This window comes from Miniopterus schreibersii (genome assembly GCF_964146895.1).
Source record: "Miniopterus schreibersii genome assembly, chromosome: 4".
Taxonomy (NCBI): Eukaryota; Metazoa; Chordata; class Mammalia; order Chiroptera; family Miniopteridae; genus Miniopterus; species Miniopterus schreibersii.
The window spans coordinates 38,946,639-38,953,758 of record NC_138105.1 but is presented as its reverse complement, the minus strand read 5'-3'; positions in this window follow the sequence as shown (position 1 = coordinate 38,953,758).

Sequence of the window (7,120 nt, the reverse complement as noted above, 5' to 3'; positions counted from 1 at the left end):
TACCTTGAAAAACAAAACAAAGCAAATAAAGAAACCTGCTTTTTAAAGAAAAGTGTGTGTGTAAAACTAGGCCATATATCTTTTCCCATTAAGCTAAATAAAAATGTAAATGGCCTTCCCCATTGAGTGGGACACATAGAAAGAGGCCTTCTTTGCTTAGCCCATTTCTTAAAAAACCTTAAAAATCAGCATGGGGACAAATGATTCACTCCACCGCAGACACTGGGTCTCTGCTCTGCCCTGTATTCTACGAGATCATCCCATTTCCTCTGGGCTTCCCCCGCTCTCTCCCAACCCTTGCCAAGTCTCTCTTTCATTATTAGTCATTCTAATAAACACTCCTAATAAACAGAAGTCCTATAAACCAATCCAGGAGGCTACTTTTGGCTCTACACTGCCTTTAGGAAAGACTGATGATACCTGCATTAACTTTTGTCATCTGTCCTGGAGAAATCCAGCTGAGATCTCTAACATATTCAGTTGCAAGCTGCAATATAATGGACATATTTAGTGTACACTCTCTTGTTAAATAGAATTTGCATTCCTAACTCAACTAAAAATGCTTAATTATTAATAAGTCCCCCAGGGATTAGTGACATTTGGGATGATTTTATCATGCTGTAGATATTTAACAACATAATGTGTGCAGTGGTATCTAATTCAACCTCTTTCGTTTCAAAAAACATTCCCTCCCAATTTGTTTTGACTTATATGACATGTAGATTATTTCCTGAACATCCAGCCCCAGGTGAAGGTAGACAGAAGTCCCTGAGGAATGGGGAGGGTTGAAGCTGGGGCTACAGTGCAGGGAGGGCTGGGAAGAGGCACCAAGGAGTTGCAATTAGTTTGGGATGTACTGCAAGCCAGGCACTTCCATTTAGGTAGAGGCAATGGTGGCAATAAACAGACGTTTCTGGAAAGATCATAGGACTAGAAGCCAAGCTTCCAGTTCTGCACCCATTTACTGTGTGACTCTGAGCAAATTATTTAACCTCTCGGAGACAGAATTTTCCCACATGTTTGGAAGGGTTAACCACACATTCCCTAGCTGCTTTATTAAATTGTGTGCAATAGATATGAAAGTACTTCCAACAATTAAAGCACTTAATATGGAACATGGCCAGAGATGGGAAAAAAGGAAATAGCATTTACTCAGCACCCTCTATGTTCTGGGGTTTGTATTCAATACTTTTACAGACATGAAGTCAATTAGTCTTAGCAAAACCACCTGAGATAGGCCCAATTGCCCCATATACAGAGGAGGAAATTGAGGCTGAGAGCTTTTGCTTAAAGTCATAAGGCTAGTGAGTGGCAGAACCAGGCTGAAAATCTAAGGGATGAGGTGTGCATTTGAGTGCACAATATGTAAAAAGAAAATGGGTCACAACCTTAATTTTTAAATAGGAATGTTCAGTCAACCTAAATATTCAGTTGGCTTATGCGTGATGATATGCATTATCACAACATATGAACATTAACATGAAATTTTAATTATTCTATCATTGGTTCCTTTGTGTGTACAGTTCTGACCTTAAGGAAGGAAAAACTCTAAATATAAGCATAGTGTAAAATATCGGTCTTTAAATAAGGTAAATGTTTAGCAAGTCCTGCCATTGGGCTTCTGTGGTCTTGACCTGTCAGTGGGGGATTGGCCAATGACAGTGAGTGTCCCACTCCTGGCGTCGTGTTTCTGGCACATCCCTGTGAGCCAGGCCTCTGATGGCGTTTCCACCCTCCACCGACTCAGTCGTTCTTTCTCCTCAGTTTCTCTCTTTTTTTTTTTTTTTTAAATATATCTTTATTGATTCAGAGAGAGGAAGGAGAGGAGAGAGAGAGATAGAAACATCAATGATGACAGAGTCATTGATCGAGCCCACAACCCGGGCATGTGCCCTGACCGGGAATCGAACCCCGATCGCCTGGATCCCAGGTCGATGCTCAACCGCTGAGCCACGCCTGGCCGGGCTCTCCTCAGTTTCTGTTCAGGCCCCTGTGTCCTGTCCGCGGGGTGACAGACATCCCATGTTCACACAAATGCTTTGCACACTGCGGGTCTTAATTTGCAGTGTTTTGGCCTGGCGATGAAATTATCCATGGCTGTTTATGAGCGAGAGAAAGTAAAGCAGGGCTCGGAGCAGGAGACCAGAAGCCAGTCCATCACCTGATTCCTCGAGGACCTCACTTCACCCCTTCATGCTTCAGTTTCTCCCTCTGTTGGTGGAGAGAGTGACACATGACACCTTCGCTCTCAGAGGTGAACATCTTTGTAAAGCACCAGGAGATGCTAGAGGGGGCCTGAAAGTCTCCACGCTTCCCTTTATGTAGTAAAATAAAATGCCATTTGGTGGTCTAAAAATTACAGAATGTATATATGTATATATATTTAAAAAGAACATGATCTTAAAGCTGGAAAAGTACGTGTGTGTTTTTATCCATCAGCGGATGGTGTTCCATAAAACTCACTTCAATGGCTCGACCTGAATATTTGTTTAAATAATAAACAAATAAGCATAAGCATGCACGAGGAGCCATGGCTGTTATTATTACTGCTCATTTACTTTTCAACTACAAAATGCATTTTCATACTACTTTTAACATTTTCAGTGTGTTTGTTCTTAACACACACACACACACACACAGAGTAGGATTTCAGAGAGCGGGTATGGGCACCCTATTTTATAGGTGAGAAAACTTAAACCAGGAGAAATAAGTGGATTGCTGCATCCCCACGGGTCATTAGGGGCAGAGTTAGGAAACTAGTAAGCCTCTCGTCTCAAACGCCAGAGCTAATCCCTCTAGCTTCGCCTTTTATACTCCTGGGACTGAACTTCTCCCTCTGTCTTCGGCATCGTTTTTTCGTCCACTTACTGCTGAGACAGGGCTACGGTGCCTTCTCCACATTCCTCCCCCAGGGATCAGAGCCCTCAAAGGCAACGCTCTCATCCTTGATCTTCTCAGGGAAGGTTTGCGGTCAAGTGAGGGCTCAGACATGACTTGTTAAGCTTGTTCCTCATTGCAAGCTCGAAGAAAAACCTGCCAAAAATCACATTAGTGAGTCATGGGGACCTCCAAACTGCTCTAAGTGGAGGAGCCGGTGAAGCTGCACGAGTAGCATGCGGGCTGAAATCGCCGTGTCGCGATGCTATTCTGGACATGCGTTTGCTTTGAACGTGCTTCTAAAGTGTATCTAGGCTTCAGCATCAGAAGGGAAAGCACGGGTTGAACACTAAAAGAGCACTTTAATTGGGTATTTTTTTCTGTGGGGAATTAAAATGCAGAGGTTATCACAGGCTGATGGCGCTAGCCCCACTGAGTACACATGTTCAACAAGGACCTGGTTCTCTGCACGCCCTTGGCCAACCAGGTCGCTGTTACAATGCCTTCCAAGTGAGTAACCCCTGCCTGGAACCACTCGGCAAAAAATGTTCTCCTGAGATTTTTAAACAGTGAAACAAAGAAAGCTGTGAAGGGGACCCCAACACAATAGAGAGCTGCTGGCCATGGTCTGGCTGCTGAAGCTCTGTCGGTAAGAACAAACCCTCTCGAAGATGCTCCCATCTGCCCCACTTGAGCTGTGACTGCCAGGGCCAGCGTCCCTGGGAAATTGCCCTGTAAAATGAGCAGCTCCTTTTCAACAGCAAAATCCCAGCTGCTCCCACCTCTGAGGCTGCTGTTGGGCATGAGAGAGCAGCCAGTCCGGCCTGGCTCAGCTCTCTCACTGCTGAAGGCCTATTAGGAGCCCGAGCTGGGAGGCACAAGTGGGCAGAAGAAATATCACAGCCCTAGGTGGCACACCTGCCCTCCTACCTGCAAGGTCTTCTCCAGCTTCAGGTTGAGGGGGTGGGTGATTTGAGGGGTGGGTGTCCTTCACAAGCGTATCAGTCTCCCCTTCTCTTCCTGAACAGCATCATGCACCTTCACCCACCATAAAGCTCTGCCTGGAAACAGAACACTGTGGCCAGCCCTTCCCCCAGTAGCCAGAAGGACCAGATCTGGCCCAGAGCCAGGCTCTGAAGAATCGGCATAGGGCAGAGAGAAGCGGTGGGTGGGGCAGGGAGCCTTGTGTTGTGTTACACATTCAAAGCCTAATTTCGGATCAGAGTCATACTCATAGCCAAGCCTGAAAGATCACTGAGGCCCCCAAATGAACCCAGAGCTGTGAGGCGGGGCCTGGGCCAACCCTCCTCCCTTGCCCGCATGCAGCTCTCCTTGGGGAGGTTAAGACAGGCTTGTTTGGATTTTCAGTGGTATTTTTTTTAAAGCCACACCAGTTGCCTTTTTGCCTCCTACTAGCTGAAGGCAGTGCACGTTTCCTATCCTCATCTCTCTGTTCATGTTCGAAAACTTGCCCAGCTGAGATGCCAGCCGGAAGCCTGGGTTCCTCCTGCTATTGCCTCCCTGAGTCAGGCCCGGGTCATGCCATCCTGCCTGAGGTGGCACAGCCCAGACAATAGGCCAGCAGGGTGGGCGAGGGCCGTTGCAGGTGGCAGCTTCCTTTTAACAATAAAAACCGCTCTCCCTGATAGGGAAGAGCAAGGAGACCGGACAGGCACTGGCCTCTGGGAGCCGCAGGAGAGAGAAGGGCTGCTCCCTTTCTTCCAAGGGTGTGGACAATTCCATCTGAGATTCTGCCGCTGCCAAGAGCAGGCTGTTGCCTCCCTGGAACTCAGGGTATCAGGAAGCTTGTTTGCAGAGCTGGCCAGCCAGCAGCCGGAGCAGCTGGTTGTAATTATGCGTTGCAGCTTCAGAGGAAGTTGCTGGCTGCAGAGCGTGTGCTGGGCCTGGCTGCACACTGGCTGCTGGGCTTAAGGGAACAATGGATATAGAAACCAGTGGCAGAGCAGAAGGGGAGGAGCAGGACGAGAGTGAAGACAGGCAGGGAGAAAGGGCGCCGCTCCCAGCGCTGAATGTGGAGAAATCCACGCCTGCCCGCCAACGATCCCTGCTCTTGTTCCCAGACTGAAAGGCAAAGTCTGTGGCCCCCTGGGAGCAGCCCCCTGACTTAGTTTTAAAAGCGGTACCTGCTGAACGCTGTATTTAGAGAAGTGTGCCTGGCTGACAGGCTGAATAGCACTTCTCAGCCTGTTTAATCTAAATTGATGCATCATTGTAGCAGCTGGCTACAGGGAAAAACAAAAGACGTGATGAAAAAGGCAAATCGCTCCTGCTGGAAAGCACTGCAGCCAGAGCAGCGGCTGAACATCTCGGGACCTTGCTAAACGCTTGCCCAGAGGTGTACGTCAGGAGGGAAAGACAGACAACTTTGCAGAAGTGAAGTGTAGGTTAATTCACAAGTTGTTGTTTCCCTGGATGGAGAAAAACTTATTAGTATTGGGTTCTTTATACTTTCCTAGGTGTTTTCAGTGTTTCCTAATTAGAACACAGCAGGAAAATGAACATAGGAAGGGGTGGGATATGGGATAGGGCTGTCTTCCCCCTGCTCTGCTTGGGACCCCAGCAGTCTTGCCATCAGGATCTTTTCTTCACATATATGGACAGTCCCATCCGAGTCATTTATCTGTCAGCAGGTCACCTGCAGCATCTACAAAGCCTGGCATCCCCAACAAAGTATTCAGAGTGCCATGTTTTGGCCGGCTCAGGAAACAATTTCAAGGCCCCAAACCAGACAAGTGGACAGGCCTGAGATTCCTGTGGCCTCTCCATGACCCCTCTCCACTTGTACAACTCCTGATTTACGTCGCTTTAAAAGGGCGGGTGTCCTACCTGGTATTGGGCACCCTTGATGTATAAAACTGACAGCCACGCACAATGACACATTATTGGCTTGGCTGGTAAATGAGGAGGCAATTTCATTACCTTTCCCCCTTGTCCATTGCCTAGCACAAGATTACTTGAAATGCTATCAATCAGGAGGCGTGAATGCAGGGAAGTGCCAGCCTGTGTGTGGGCATGGCAGCCTCGTTCCCTAATGATTAATGAAAATAAACGATGACACGATTCTCTTTAGGACTGATTGCTAGAATCTCCTTATTGCCTGGGTGGAGAGGTTATGGTGACAGGTCGAAAGGGTTTTTCCAGAAGGGTCCAAGTAGGCAATATTTTTTTCTTCATTTTTCTTCTCGGTCCTCCAACTGAGGTCTTACATTTTTCTAAACACACACACAGTGAATTCCAATAGCTCTGCTGTTCAATACAGTAACCACTAGCCACTTAAGGCAATCTAAGTTAATGAAAATGAAATGAAACTGATAGTTCGGTGCTTCAGTCATTCTGCATAAGTTTCACATGCTCAGCGGCCACGTGTGGCTCCGGGCTGCCATGTGGGCCACACAGCTTTACGGAAAGTTCCCGTCGTTGCCCAAAGTGCTGCTGCACAGCCTGTCCTAGAGCCTGTTTGCTCTTGTAGCTCAGCACTCTAGTCCCTTTCCGAAAGAACCCTCCACCAATAATTCTTATGAAGGTGAAACCCCTTTTTTCCTTGACCACAACTTAAAACTAATTAGCTTCCTCTAGGCCCCTAAGGGAAAGCTCCCCAGCTTCTATGCTGGTGGAACCTTTTCAAATAACCAGCATGTAACATCCTAGGCCCTGACAGGACACAGAGGTAGCAGGAAGAGTTCAGGCAGTCTGACCCTGACCTATTCCTTCAGGTACTTTTCCTGGACAGTTCCGAATCATAGCCAGAAGGAGCTACTAGGAGGCTAAGTGGTGGGTCAAGAAAGAGACCAGGGGGTGTCTGTAAAAATTTGCACAAGAAACAGTGATAGCTGCTTTAGAACTACAGGGTGTACTGCTCTGCTGGAGGAATTCCTGCCATGAGGCCTGGAAGGTGGGCGGAGATGTGCCGAGCAATTAAAGCCTAATGCAGCTGGGTGCATCCTCAAAGCATCCAGCGGGGGAGATCACACCAACTACCTGTAACCAATTGTTCAGGTCCTTTGTGTGTGTCTTGGTGGGGGCAGGGATCGAACCACACAAAACTTAACACAAATAAACTGAAAGCTACACTGGAAGCACTGGACCCACCCTAACTACAAGCAGAGGAAACAAAGGATAGGACATTTAACACTTTTACTATTAAAAAAAAAAAAAAAAAAAAGAATGCACTCAAATGTTTATTGATTTTTTAAAATTTCCTAGTTTAAAATATAACCTTGTT